This window comes from Pinus tabuliformis, chromosome 5_1 (genome assembly GCF_031772625.1).
Source record: "Pinus tabuliformis cultivar Carrire ecotype Pingquan chromosome 5_1, CPIR1, whole genome shotgun sequence".
NCBI classification, from domain to species: Eukaryota; Viridiplantae; Streptophyta; class Pinopsida; order Pinales; family Pinaceae; genus Pinus; species Pinus tabuliformis.
In genome coordinates, this window is record NC_142305.1 from 521805690 (window position 1) to 521822021 (window position 16332).

Here is a 16332-nt window from a genome sequence, read left to right on the forward strand (position 1 = left end):
TGGCCTGTCATATTTTCAGATGCATTTGCTGGAGTGATTGATGGCCTGCAATGCTCATTCTTAGATCAATCTATTATAAATCTAGGACCTGGCTATTCAAATTTCTACCAAAAATTCCATTTTTAGTAATGGTATAGATACTCTACGAGTTGGATCCAAAGAAGAAATGCTAAATCTCATTGCTTATGTAGGGTGGGGCATCTTGTGTGATATTTATTTGGCTCTTGGATGTGATAATATTGATGTACATGTATATTGATTTACAATTTAATATACATTTTCAACCAAAACAAAGTTACTCCAGTCAGCTTGAAAGGAGGTTGAAGAGTAAAAGCCCATTTTGACCTCCACATCGCCTTAAAGAGAGGGAAGGCCTTATTCATGCAAAGCATTTACTCAAGAAACTCTTACATGTATTAGCATAAATACCATTGTATGAACAATGTCCTTTGTCAATCCTTTTAACCAAGTGTATGAGATATGTGTGTGCCGTCCATGATTTCATATACAGTAATTATAATATTCAAGCATAACAAGCTAGACATTTCTTTATATAGGAAACTTGTACTTGTGGATCATAGACAAGCACAAAACACAAAACGATTTATCTGGAATATGATATTATCAAGCATTCCGTGAAACTACTCGTGATAAAAACAATTTGGAAAAAATAAATGAAGCTCGAGGCAACTTGGGACTACATAGTACCTAATTTGTTGAAGATTTATAAAGAAACCATTAGATTGCAAACAATTAGAAAACTTAAATAAATTAGATTGCAAACAATTAGAAAACTTAGCAACATGAGTAACATTACAGCCATGCCCACAAGAATGAATGCTAAAATTTCCCCACCCAAAATCTAGCACCCTTTTGAACTCGCCCACAAGACCATGGTTAAAGCATTTGTTTCAACCATTACAAATCTACTATTAGACATCACGAGCCCATAGAAAACAAGGCAATATACCTTGGGTAACAATGTAACTATTTGGGAATTTATGGAACAACCAAGACTCAAAAATTAAGACAAACACCATCTCTCTTAGGATTGTCTTTGATGAGGCCTTTTCATAGAATTAAATGAGGCCTTCGTCATTGCCATCTGAGAGCTCAAGGTTGACGAGAACACTTCATTGGGATGACTGAAATAAAAGTCGTTATAAGTGTGGCTATAGAAACAATTTGATATCCAGGTTTTCAACATGTTTCATATATAAATCAATTATGTCAGATAGAAATTGATTTCATCCGCTTCCAAAAGAATCTTTTTGGGTATATTTAGTCTATTTATAGAGATTCACTCTGTATCGGAGAGCCTCAACTGCTTATGCAATACGCTCTGTATCACCAGGAAATCAACTTTTTGGAGTGATAGATTACCTTGTATTGCTAGAGAATCAACTTATTAATCAAGTTATTCAACGATACACTGTATTCCTGGGAAATCAACTTTTCGGAGCAGTACATTCTCCCAATATCACTAGAGAGAAGTGATATACATCAACCTGGTATTATTGAGGAAATCACTTTTTAGAGTGATAAGAAGGCAATCCTTATTTCAATACATATTTTGACTTTAATTTCAATCTCATCAATTGGGTTCTAAATATTTATGAAATCTACAATTGAATTAAGTTGAAATTATAAAAAAGATAAACTTTGAAAAATGATTATATAAGTAAGTTTCATCCTAAAAGTAATAAAGGTGGTCATCACTTAATATATTCTACCCTCAGGATTAATAGGATGCGATGCCTCACATCACTATAATCTTCTCAATGATATTCTTGTCAATGTGGATCATTAAGAAAGAATCTAAAGGAGTGGAACTCAAACTATTAAGATTCCCAAATTAATCAATGAGTATTCACATGAGAAAATAATATTGAACAAGGTCATAGATGAAAAATTTTGGCATCACATCTCTCGAAGGACATCTATGAACCATGTTTGTTATAAATTACAAGCACTACATTGAGTTGAAGTTGGAATAAAGTAAATGCACATAGTTATAAGGCATGACATTAATTTTCAAAATAATATAACATTACACATACATAGTAACTTACATATTTGGACAAAGTTTTCAATATATCCAAGTTTACTTGTCACCCACTGATACCCACTCACAGAATCATGGGTTTTCTTAATCCCGAGAGCTCAAGAAAACTAGGTTTGATTAGAGATAGCTGACAATTTTTGGATTAGACATGCATGTGTATTGCAGAAATAGACACAGTCTATGCTTGTTTCAATTTATATGCAAATAAAACTTGTGGGTATAGTGTAGCTCTTTGCATTTTGATAGCAGTAACATGCTTTTTAAGGTTGGGGATGGGGATAAGAAAATTATCTGAGAATTGATAGAAGGAGAACATTATAGAACAATGGAATATGATTTCACTGAGGGGTTTTATCATAGGCTTGGAGAAGGGCATGTCCATGGAGAGTATGGGAAGATTGTAGGGCACTAATGGAGGTGGGTTTGTGTTTATGTCCATTATGGTCAATAGTGTTGGCTCAAACAATTCGAGAACAACGATATTGATGCATCTCGATTTGAGAACCCACAACGGTCGAACTTGATTTGGTTCGTTGTGACATTCTGTGAAATTTGAATGGGAAGAGGGAATAATAAGTTTTCCTCACTGAACCTCAATGACATTTATGGGAAGAAAGAGCCAAATCCCAAGCCTACTACCTCGACAACAAATGGAAACAATGGTGGAAACAATCCCCCGAAGTATATGCTCCTTCTCTCACGATAAAATAAATCGTCCCTTGTAGCCAAACATGACGAAGACAAAACCATCTCCACCCCTTGGCCCCCTCGCCATTGAAAAAGGAGAGCATGGATAATCCATGGGAAATCAACCCATTTTTTGTTTCTAAGGATAGTCATGAGAATGAGAAGAAGGCATAGGAGCATGCAAAATCCAAACGTGAAACATTTTCTTGGTCCAAACCTAACTTTCATTCCAACGATCTTATCACCCCTCAACCTGGTGCTGCAAAGATTGAGTGCAAATTACGAGGTTTTTCGACTAGCATTCCTCCACGTAGGCCATCGCTGCTTCGGGAGGCTCAGAATTGGGATGAAGAAAAGCGATCTTGAACACTACCACTGCACCAACAGAATCGAGCAAGGAATTTTTGTGATGGTAGTCATAATATCATGAATAATCATTATTCTGGTGGGAAAAAGAATGTGAATTTGAATTGCGATTATCCCATCCAGGGAGACAAGCAAGGCATAGATAATAATAATGGTGAAAAGCATACAAGTGAACAATGTAATGGATATGTAATGAAGCAAAATTCAGATCCATAGCCCACAATGTGGCCCAAAATAACATAGCCACTCATACCCTTCGAGAAGATGGCCTTGCACAGACGCTTATGGATGATAGGTGCCCTATTGATGGCCTTAAGGAATATGATGAGTGGACCATTACAACACAGGTCCTCCTTTTGCACAGAGGGAATTTGGTAAAATTTGTAAAGGTACTAACAATTGCGAGGATGTTGTAGTGAAGATCCTTGAGAGACTAGAGGATAATACAGAGAAAGCCCAAATCTTGGAGCAACAATTCACACAAGAAGTCAAGATGATAGCCACTCTGAGGCATCAGAATGTGGTGAGATTCATAGGGGGTTGTAAGAAACCTATGGTTTGGTGTATTGGAGTATGCCAAGGGGGATTCTGTGAGGCTGTCTACGACAAAGAGACAGAACCACCCAGGGCCTTTAAAATTAGCAGGAGACAGAACCGCCCAGTGCCTTTAAAATTAGCAGTGAAGCAGGCATTGGATGTGGCAAGGGGCATGGAGTATCTGCAGAGTATTGGGTTTATTCATAGGGATCTGAAGTTTGATAATCTGCTCATAGCTACAGACAAGTCTATCAAGATTGCAGATTTTGGGTTAATAGAATTGAAGTGCAGACGAAGGGCATGACTCTAGAAACTGGGACGTACTGCTGGAAAGTAGGTTTCCTGTATCATTTACGCACTGTATGGAAAATTCATTGAATTTCATACTACTGCCAAATTTATGCACAGTTAAGGCCAATACGACTGCATCATGCTACTATGTTATATCCGTGCACTTGTCGTTTTGATCGAATGACCAATTTGATGGTACAAAGTAGTATACATAATCTTGCACATGTTTTGAATGGTTATATTAAGATGATAAAGTGGCATATGATCTCTGGCTTCTGCAAGCTCGAAATATTACAAATAATAATGTGTAAACTATTTCCTTCCACATTCCCCCACTCCTCCTATCGGCATTCCTTTGCACCTCTCGGTGAAATTTCTAGTTTACTTTGAAAAGAACCTTCAAACATATCGCTCACGGTATTTTGTTTTTTTAATATGGTCAGTGAAGTTGTCGACAGGGCTAAGATTCACTGATCCACACAAAAATCCAAAAACATAAGTTTGCACTAATTCAGGGCACTCTGTGCGCTGGTCAACACACCTTAATTATGTGCCAATTCTATAACACACTTTAACTATGTGAAAATTCTATAATGCACTTTTTTTTTAAAATTGTTGGCCTTCTTCACTTGGCCCTCTTTTTTATTGGTTCTAATGGCTCCATGGATCTTGTGATCCTGCTTCGGATCTGATACCAATCGATGGAACGACAAAAGAGGAAAGACAAAAAATAACACAAAAAATTCACACACAATAACACGAGCTGCGACTCTTCAATTGATCACACAAACCTGATGATTAAAATGAACTTGACGATGGGTATGTAACCTTTTTTGACTAGCGTCTCGCCCAAAATAACTCAATATGCAAACACACACTAAATTTGATTTTACCCAAGATAAGACTTAACTCAACTTGACTCAGTTAACTGACTCTCTAATTTTAGACAATTCTCCATGCAGGAGTAATTAGCTGTCTTTAATAGTTTTGGATGGATGCCATGTGCACGGTTTATGACAAAATCCGACAAAGCTTTTTGAAAATTTGGATTACAACTGTCAAGCTTCAAGATTTTGAGTGTCCCAGTATTTCTTGATGGTGCTGAATCCATTTCCACAAAAAAAAAAGATTCAAACATTCCAGCACTCTGATTTTTTGATTTTCTTTTACCAGATTAAGACAAAAAATCGTCTGTAGACAATGCCTATACATTTTAAATGCCTCGGAATTGGACCTGCACAAGGTGTCAAGTCTACACATAACATGCATGAGCTAATATTTCATTTAAGCATGTATGTCTATAGGTTAGTTCGATGGAATTTAGTTTCGTGGGCATTACACAATTTTTACAGCCTCCCTACAACATGCTTAAATTTGTGTTGCTTTAATGGAGATCATATGATATCACACTATTTAAATGGTAAGCCATTCATTGAATTCAACCTTTAATAAAATTTGGAAGTTATTAATGTTTTATCACCCTTTCCAAAATAATATTTTTTTCCCAATCTGTCATTTATCCACTTTTTATCACTCCCTAGATGTCTTTGAATCGTTAGTTGTTATGCATAAATATAATGTTCATTCTTTGTTAATATGTGCCGACTATAAACTTATAACTCTAGATTTTTGTATCCCAGTGTCGAGAGTCTATCTCATTATAATGTTTGGGGTGCATCCTAGAAAAAAAGCATCAAGGATCCAAGTCATCGACCGCATATAAGGGGAAGCTGGCTCGAAATTCCACCACTTTCGCAATCTGTCTAATTATTATTATTATTATTATCCAATTATAGGTTAGGGTCAAGCCAGTCCACCAATTTGGTGTATGAGGCCCCTTGTTTGTGGGACAAGGGACCCACCTTCACGCAATGATTTCATTGCTAAGTCTACAAAGGCATACATACTCTACCCCCTTTGTTTTTGAACCTGTGACCTCTTAGGAGGAAACACATACTCTTAATCATTAGGACCACTCAAGCTAATAACTATTAAGAAATATCAAGAAGAATGGTTTTTGTTAGTCATCCATTGAAACTTATAAGAGTTCAACCCAATATGTTGTTTATCCATAGATTGATCTGACGCCCAATACCAAGAACTAAATTAATTGATATTTGATGAGAGGGATCACAACTACAAGAATTTTCTGAATTTGAGAGTCTCCTATAGTATAGAGAGAAGGTTCTAAATATGTTCCTCTATCACCTCAAGATATTTTCTATGAATAACTTGTTTCCACCTATAATTTTGATCAATAATCAGTCTTTCTAGAAGTTTGGCCCTAAGATAAAGATTCATTAAGGGCTTTTGACTCGTAACCCCTCCTGGCTTTGTAGAGCTTTGACCTATTCCAAATTAACTAAATGGAATCTCTTGGAGTTATATCTATCCCCCTTATGACATGATTGCTTTTTATTTATGGAGTATTCACAATTTGAACAAGACAAGTAAAGCCAAGATACTCTCTCCCCACCCAAAAAAAGGACATGGTTAAAAGAACAAATTTTAATAATATTAAGCATCCTACTAAATTGAGCATCCATGAGGGATGAGTATAGAGTCTAATATAAATAGGGATAACGATGTCGAAGCTTCTTGAATTAAAAACTGTGCAATGTGTTGAAAGAATTTTTGAGTGAAACCATTAATATTCCAAGTAGAGAACCGTTTTTATCATAGTTGATCAAATTTCCCAAGGCACTTATAAAAATCTACAGAACCTATTTAAATATGGAAGCAATGATAACTAAAACACCCCCAAAAAGCAATGTATCATCGACAAGTGGAGAGCGCTTGATATTATTTATCTCTCTTGTATAATGGATACATGGAAGAAGGTACATTCATCTTTCAAAGTCTAAATTTTAGACGATTCTACCATGATAATATATAAACGAGGGGAAATATGATAGCTCTACCTTTATCCCTTGGTGACTCTCTATAAACCTGTAGATTCCCATTGGCTGAAGGGGAAATCCAAGGGCCAAATTTGTATGAATACATTCGTTTAATTATTCTATGTTAAAACAATGAATAGAAAGGAGTGTCTAACATGATTGAATTATATAATGGATACATGGAAGAAGGTACATTTATCTTTCAAAGTCTAAATTTTAACTGATTCTACCATGATAATATATAAAAGAGGGGAAGTATGATAGCTCTACCTTTAGCCCTTGGTGACTCTCTATAAACCCGTAGATTCCCCATTGGCTAAAGGGGAAATCCAAGGGCCAACTCTGTATGAAGAAATTCGTTTGATTATTCTATGTGAAAACCCAAAATTTTGAAGGACAATGAATAGAAAGGTGTTTCTAACATGATTGACTTGTATAATGGATACATGGAAGGAGGTACATTTATCTTTCAAAGTCTAAATTTTAGCTGATTCTACCGTGATAATATATAAAAGAGGGAAAATATGATAGCTCTACCTTTAGCCCTTGGTGACTCTCTATAAACTCATAGATTCCCCATTGGTTGAAGGGGAAATCCAAGGGTCAACTCTGTATGAATAAATTCGTTTGATTATTCTATGTTAAAACCCAAAATTTTGAAGGACAATGAATAGAAAGAAGTGTCTAACATGATTGAAACCATTAGCCATATTTAATTTTATTTTTATATAATTGTCTATTTCCCACAAAGCCCTCTTGATTTCTAGAATTAAATTTAAGAAGCAAAGGTTTTAAATGGGCTGCTATAATTTTTGAGATTATTTTATAAGATACATCACATAATGAACTAAACCTAAATATTCCAAAGGAAGAGGGGTATAACTCCCTATTAATAATAGCCAAGAATGGAGAATTGATTCTTCCTTCAATTTTTGAAAATCAATGCACCAATCGATAATTCTGAATAGGTAAAATTTTATGATGTGCCAATCTTTTTATTATAAAAATGCTTTGTACATCCTTTCCACCAACACCTTATTAGGGTCAAAGAAAAGGAGCACCTTCAAAATTTCCTCTTCAGTGACAACATGCATTAATCTATCATTATCTTCTGCCAATATATGTTGAGATATGTGCTCAAGGGCTGTGTCTACATCCTTTGCTTGAATTGGTCCTTATTTCTTGTAGAGATTCCCAACATATATAAGAGTTGCCTCTTTTATTTTATAATTAATGAATGATATTTTTCCCATTCATAGAGATTTATTTTCCATTATTGTACCATATATGCATCTTGGCCTACTTCTGAAAGAACTAGGTGTTACGATTACCAACTCATAGCCACGAACTTTGAGATTTCAATCTACAAAGTTCCTCTTCTGCCCTCAGATATTTTTGAAATAGACTAAACTCCATTTTAACTTCTTTTAATAATTCAAGGGCCTCCAATTCTTGTTCCATCTTCTATTGGATTGCCTTGAAGTTAGGTTGGAATACAATTATATATTTTCTCTAGTGTGGAATATTTCCTTAGACCATAATTTAAGTGTTAACTTCATTTCCTTGATTTTATGTTCCCCTATGAACTCCAGAGATCCAATCACCCATTAACACGATGCTTTAGATATAACATCAAAGAAATCAAAGGCTTGTGTCCTATGGATTAAACCTAAAAGGAAGGGGGCATAGTCTTCTTGAGGATGCAAAGAAATACTATTGGTCTAAGGTCTAATTTTCTCCAACTTATCTAGAGATTATGATGAAAAGGAAAGTTGTTGCAACTAACCAAGAACCGATCCAATTTGACTGCAATGTATCTAGGCCCCGCACGGTGATTATTCCATGTGACATTACCTTTGATTGGTTTGATATGTATTATGTATAAGAGTGATGTAAAGTTCTCCATTCACCCTCTAAATGGACCTCAAATAGGAATTCCACCTCTTTTCCCATAGGTGCATGGTGGTTTTGAAATCCCCACTAAAAATACTATTTATCCCAACCTCAAACTCTTTTACATTGCAGAGAGAGGACCATTATGTTAACTTTTCCCGATATACTAGAGGCATATATAAATTGAAGAAATTACGTACCTTTCTTATAGGAGATGAGGGAAAAGTTCTAACTGGTGAGGATATTTATTTACTTGGATCAACTTAAAGCCCAAAGAGGACCAAAGAGAACAAAGACCTCTAGAGTCCCCTCTAGAACCATCTACAAAGACACTACTTCCTTGCCAAATGCCATTACTTTTTTTGGAGAACTTCTTATTCCCCCTATTTTATCTCCTAGAGCAAAATGTTTTTTCATTTTTCTTCCTTTATTGAATTACAAACTTCTAAAATTCTATTTTCACTTCCTATACACTTGTAATTCCAAAAAGACTAATTTCATTATTTGCTTGAAGTTTTTGGGAATCCTTCTTTTGATGGATCCAATCCACCTTATTTCCTTATGGTCCTTTGGCCTATATTATAAATACCTTCAATCATGGGTTGTATTATGAATTCCTTGTCTTTATCTACTTGCTTGATCCAAATGTCTTTTCTGCCTACTTTTTCAACAACTCTTTAGAGCGTAGTTCTTTCTCCAATTCTCCTACTAATTTTTCATCTACTAAGTTCAGAAAGAGGGGCCCCAAAGGACTTTTTATAGTTGTATAAGATTGATAGAACTCTTCTTCTCTGGTTCATAGACCTATGCATCATGATTTAGAATTGAAACATCCTCTAATTGGGGCATTTCCTTTAATGATCCTCTTCTCTCATATTGTTATCAGGTTTCATGGGGATCTCCATATTTTCAAGAGGGATTTTACGGTTCTCCATATTCTCTAAATGCATAAGGATCTCATACCTCCTTCCAAAAGGATCATGGCCACTAGATTTACTATTTGGTAGAGGATCGCACCTCTAGAGGGTGCTTCAAGGGATATGGGTCCCTTAGGACTGTGGGCTTTGGCGGAACTAATCACTTTGTTGTGGCTCGACACCATTTGGCTATTGCCACTTCTCTCCCACTTTATGTTGTCACTGATACTCTTCTTCCTTGTGAAACTTTTAGGAAATGTGGCCATATTCATGCACATGTTGCATTTGAATGAGATTTAACCATAATCTATGGGATGAATAAAGGTCTAGTTGTGTAAGGAGCATTAAACAACCTCAGAGAGGCCCTTTTCAAAATAAACCTCCACACATATCCAATCATAGGTAAACATCATATCTCATGGTTCGACTTAATTAATGTAATTTCTCAAAGAATTGCCAATGTTCTTAATGGTTTCCTCATTCCAACAATGTAGTGGAAGATGAGGCAACTTAACCTAGATTGGGACAATCAATAGGATATCATTTTTTGGATTAAAATATAGATTCCATCTACTGAGATACGATCCCAAACATCCCATAAAATATAGACCACTCCTCAAGATCAAATCCCAACCATATTTCACCTTAAACATAAAGGTGAAAAATCCCATACCATAGACTAAGAGAACAATATTTCCCTTAATCAAGGAGCACTAGTTCTTGTTAATTCATATATTTAGAGATATTGAGCAAGGCCATATCATAGTGAATTGATCAATCATTCCTATACTTGCAAGCCCTGGTGCTATTGAGTGGAATTGATTCACATGAATAAGGACTTTTGAGATTTCATCAAGTTTTTTTGACAAACCTCATAGGATGAGATTTTTGATCTTAGGGACATGTGCAGACGAGCAAGTTGAAAGAATCTATGTTGAGAGAAATTGAGGGCAAAGGAGAAGCAAATCCTCTGGAGCCCAAAGCCATAGAGGAAAGATTGAAAATAAAGCAACAAGGGTTTTAAGGAGAAGCATTCAAAGCTTCAATTATGTTTTAATTCTTGTAACATTGGGTGAATTAGACTTTCCTAACTTATAAAATTTTATTTGAAAATTTTGTAATACAAATTTTATTACTTCAGTTGAAGTCATTAAATATTATTTAACAAAAGTATAAATTGGATAGAGCAATTAAACCACCAAATAACCCCAAATTACATATATAAGTCAAGTCTAATCAAAATTATTTATAAATATTTAAAGTTTGAATTTATTATTTTCAAAATTATTTACAATAAGATATTAATTTATCAAACAATAATATTATAATTATAATTATAAACAATAATATATATATATATTTATTTATTTATTTACTTTGAATTTTATATTTAATATTGGAGAAATATTGTAATTATGTTAACATAAATAAATATGTATATTTGTATGTGACAACATTTAAACAATTATGAGTTTGGATCTATCTTAAACTTAGATTTATCAAACACTCAAATATTTAGAGGGATCAAATATCTTAATCTTGGATTTATCAAAGACTTAAATAAATCAAATTTCTTAAAGTGATTTTTTAATATTTAATATGAAAAAATAATATATAACATAAAATTAAATAATAAAAAATTCATATTAAAAAAATTAATCCCTCTTAATATTAATAAAATGAATTTAAACTAATTTAAAATTTAATATCATTACATTTACTCTATTCAAACTTTACCATCACAAAAATAATAAAAAATTAAAATTCAAGAATATAGTTCTTATCAAAATAAGATTAAAAATATTAAACATGTATTTACAAATTAAATACTAATATAATAAAATTAATAAACTATAATCACTCAAAAATTAATAAAAACCAATCTTATTGTTTTCCTGGATTGTTCAGTGACATGTTAAACTAATAAAATTTGATCACTCAGGGATCAATGATATACCAAATGTTATTGTTTTCCTCAAATGCTATTATAACAAGATGAGCAACAAAATAGAAAGTTCATCTATGATGCCTAGGGCATAAGGGGTTGTAAGTGTAAATTTGACATGCCTTCGTGGCTAAAACCAACGCGACTTCCAAATAAGGCATCTTGATTGCTTGAGCAATTCTGAATATTTTCCCGTGATTAACTTAGAGTGAAGCCATATTACATACCATCATTTTAAAAACCAACCGGATTGAACCAAAAACTAGTCAAACTGACCGGTTCATTGGGCGACCGAGTCAAACCGACCAAAAAACCTAGTTCATGGGTCCATTTCACCTAAATTTCAAAAAAACTGGCCCTAACCGGCCGGTTTAGGAGGGAACCAACCAATTTATGGTCAAACCGACTGGTTTTGTCCTAAACCAGCTGGGTCATTGCGAACATTGTGACAGACCCACATGACGTGGTTTAGGAAGGTTTCAAAGTGTTTTGGAGGGAAGATAAGAGATTTTTCCCTCCAAAAATACCCTCATCAAGCCTGTAAAAGGAGCTTACCCCTCTCATTTGTCTCACACATCTCATTTGGAGTTTTTATGAGTTTGATTGGGAGCTTGGAGAGTGTTTAGTTTTTTCTAGAGTAGCCATCTTGGAGGCTTGGAGTTGGAGTTGGAGCTATTTTGGAGATTGTTTGAAGATGTCAGTAGAGTTGACATCTTCAAGAGGTGGCTAAGGAAGCTAGTTATCATTTCTACGTAAGAATTTTCACTTGAATAATTCTTTATTTCACTGTTGTCCATGTATTAATTTTTTTTATGTGTGCTATGCTATCAAGTCTCCAATTCTATTCTATCAAATTTTGTAGGCTACAATGTGCATTCTTTTTACTAAATTTATCTTTGGTTTTCCATTTTTCTTAGCTACATTGTTTTTTAAACGACAGATTTCTTTGCAAATTTTAATTATTTCAAGCCAACATGGCTCTAAAAGCCAAGGATAGTGCATGGGCTCATTTCAATTTAATTGATGGAAAAACTATATGCAAATTTTGCAATAAACCTATTGGAGGTGGGGGTATTCTCAAATTGAAAGAACACTTGGCTAGGATAAGAGGCCAAGTAAAGCCATGTGAAGCACCAAATGAAGTTTTAGGTCCTGTTAGGGAAAAATACATTTCCAAGTTTGAAAAGTTTGAGGAGAATAAGGCTAGGGAGAAGGCCATCCAAGATGAAATTTCAAGGAAGATGGAATTATTAGAAGCCATGAAAGAGAGTGGGTATGATGATTATAAGATTCAAGACTCCTCTTCTATCCCTTCCACCAATGACCCCTTTTACTATGTTCCTCCTGCTCTTGCACAACAATCTAAAGGAACAAAGAGAACAAACATCCAGAGTTATTTCTCATCCTCTGCTAATCCCACTTCTGTCCAACCAAGTCAACAACCCACTTTGGATCAACATTGGAAAAAGAATGCAAAGAAACTTCTTATCAATACATTACTAGATGGTGGTATGATGCAGATATCCCATTTAATGTTGCTTGCTCACCTTATTACCAAGCTATGTGGGACTCTGTTATAGTTGCAGGAAAAGGCTTCAAAGGCCCTAGTATACATGACTTGAGGGGAGATCTTTTTCAAAAAGATATTTCTTCCATTGATGAGTATTTGGCTGAGTATAGAGAGTCATGGATCAAAACAGGTTGTTCCATCATGTCAGATGGATGGACTAATGGAAAGAACCATACTGCCATTAATTTCCTTGTTTCTTGCCCTCAAGGAACAATGCTTTTGAGATCAGTTGATGCATCTGATAAGGTGAAGGATGAAACCCTTCTATTTGAGATTTTGGATGAGATTATTCAGGAAGTGGGGGAGCAGAATTTTATGCAGGTTATCACAGATAATGCCTCAAACTATGTTCTTGATGGAAAGATGCTTGAGTCCAAATATAAGACCATATTTTGAATTCCATGTGCTGCACATTGCATAGATATCATGCTTGAGGACATAGGAAAAATGGAGTGGTTAAAAAGGATTGTAGAGCATGCCAAATGCATTACAAAATACATTTACAACCACTCATGGGTATTGAGCCTAATGAGGAAAAACGATGGGGGAAAGAGCTTGTTAGGCCTATAATTATGAGATTTGAAACTCACTTCCTCACATTGCAATGTCTCAATTCTCAATAGAAAAACTTGCAGAAAATGTTTTCTTCTGATGATTGGATTGAATCTTGTTGGGATCATAGACAAATGGAAAAGATACAAAAAATAAAGTTTTTGACAATTATTTTTGGAAAAGGTCTGCAGAGCTTGTAAAGATCACCAAGCCCCTTTTTAAGGTGCTAAGGATGGTGGATGGGGAAAAATTGGCTGTGGGCTACATTTATGAGGCTATGGATCAATCAAAGGAGCATATATAGGCAACTTACAAGGATAGGTTAGCTAAATATGGCCTTATATGGGAGATCATTGATAACATATGGAACAATCAACTCCATCGTCCTATACATGCAACTGGGTATTTTTTGAACCCAAAGTATCATTATAAAGCTCGGTTAGGAGATCTGCGGGATGGGGAGGTTAGAGCTATATTGATTGATTACTTGGAGTGCATGATCCCTATCCATTCAGACTAGTTAGAAATACATAAACAACTTACTCTTTTCAGTATGGCAGCTAGTACCTTTGGAAAAACTTGGCAAAGATGGCAAAAGATGCGGATCAACTAGATAAACAATTCCAATTTGTTTTTCTTTTCAAGTTGAATTGTTTACAAATTTACATTTCAAATTGTCTATAAATACTTGTAATTTGTAAATAAGTAATGAAATGAACTAAGTTACTAATTAATGTCTTTTTTCTTTGCAGCACATTGGTGGGAGTCATTTGGCGGCCAATGTCCTCAATTGCAAAAGTTTGCAACTAGAGTCCTCAGCCAAACTTGCAGTGCTTTAGGTTGTGAGTGCAATTGGTCTGTTTTTGAGCGCATACACACGAAGAAGAAAAACTGTTTGGAACAAAAACAATTAAATGATTTTGTCTTCATGCAATACAACCTTCGACTAAGGCGAAACCAAATGATAAACAAAACACCTGATCTAGATCCCATTGTGTTGAACGATATTGATCCAACATCAGAATGGGTGGGGGAGACTGAAGATATTCTGTTCGATGTTGATTTTGATATTGACATGGCATTAGTGGGAGATGAAGAAAATTTGGTAGCGCCATCATAATCAGGATTAGTAGCCACATTAAGAAAATGCAAACAACCAATGGAAGGCACTAGTCGTGTAGCTAGACGAACTTGTGCTTCCATTAGGTCCACTTCTATTGTTATTGGTGGCAGTGCTACTAAGGTTGCAGATGAGGCTGAGGCATCCTCAGACTCTGAACTAGATGATGTCTATGGAGCTCCTGATGATGATGCTGTGTCTAGTAGTGGTGATGAATTTGATGATTGATCATGTGTAGATTTGTAGTCTTGTAGTAGGCTAATGGTCTCATAACTTGTAGCATTGTTTTTGGACTTTCTATGCCATTTAGAGCCTCATTGCTTATGTATTTTGTCGATGATATGTATTGGACTCAGTGCCATTTTGATATATTCTCCTTTACATGGTATATAGATGAACAAACTTTGCATATTTTGTCTCTATTGGCTTGGAATTGTGGTTTTAAATCTTAAAAATTGTATTTTTCATTAAAAATTAAAATTTAATGTATTTTTTAGACACATGGTTCATTGAGATATGACCAATCCTGATTTGACTAGTTCCGCTTTGAAACCCGATTTATTAGGTGGACCAGTCCGGTCACCGGTTCCAGTTTTTAAAACTATGCTACAAACAAACCATCTAAAATGCTATCTCTTTTCTTTGGCATGGACATGGACTACTTTTCCAACTCCAAAAGTAGTTGATCAATTTGGAATGAAAACACTAAAAAGAGAGGCATCTTGGGTTGGGTTGGGTAGGGTGGAAGGAGCATGGATATGGTTTGAAAAAGGGAGGAAAAACTATTTATTATAAATAAAAAATTAGTCCAAATGTTTTGTTACTAATGAAGGAAGAATTTTTGAATGGTACATGAACCACAAAAAAGTTTTGGTATGAATTTTTTATTTTATTTATTTATTATATATGTGAAGGCAGAGTATATTGTAATTAGTTTGAGTCAAAATGTTTTGACTTTTAATTAATTTGTAAATTTTTAGAAACTATTTATAAAGTTGATTAAAGTCTTTGTAAAATTAAATATTAAAACTATTTTTTTAGAAATTAATTCGTCCCATAAGCTAAAGATGGAATAAAACCTTATTTCGTGCCATAAAATAAAGATGGAATAAAATGTGTACAAGCACATTTCAATAAAGTCTTAATTTTTGTAACAAACGATGATGTTGGGGCTAATGTTTTATTCAAAAGTATCTATGCACCAAGCTCCATTTGACTCCAAGGTTATCGAGTCCATTAATTACTTGTGTTACATCCCTTCATCATATTCAAATATGTTTCATTATTAGATTTATGAATTTGTTCAAGTACTCAATAATTACTATCAATTACTTTTTCATAAGAGGCAGGTACTAATTAACTTACACTCATTTAATAAATTATTTAGTCCTTATGTAAGGATATAATTATAGTGATCGATTTATCATTGATTCATTACTACTTTCACATTTAATTGCATATTTTTTTGTTTGTTGAGGCCACAAATTTG

At 34.5% G+C, this 16332-nt stretch overlaps 1 pseudogene; it reads left to right on the top strand.

The window, feature by feature from the left end:
• The first annotated feature begins 2355 nt into the window (after positions 1-2355).
• LOC149165794 (serine/threonine-protein kinase STY13-like) lies at positions 2356-15071 on the top strand (annotated as a pseudogene).
• The last annotated feature ends 1261 nt before the right edge of the window (positions 15072-16332 follow it).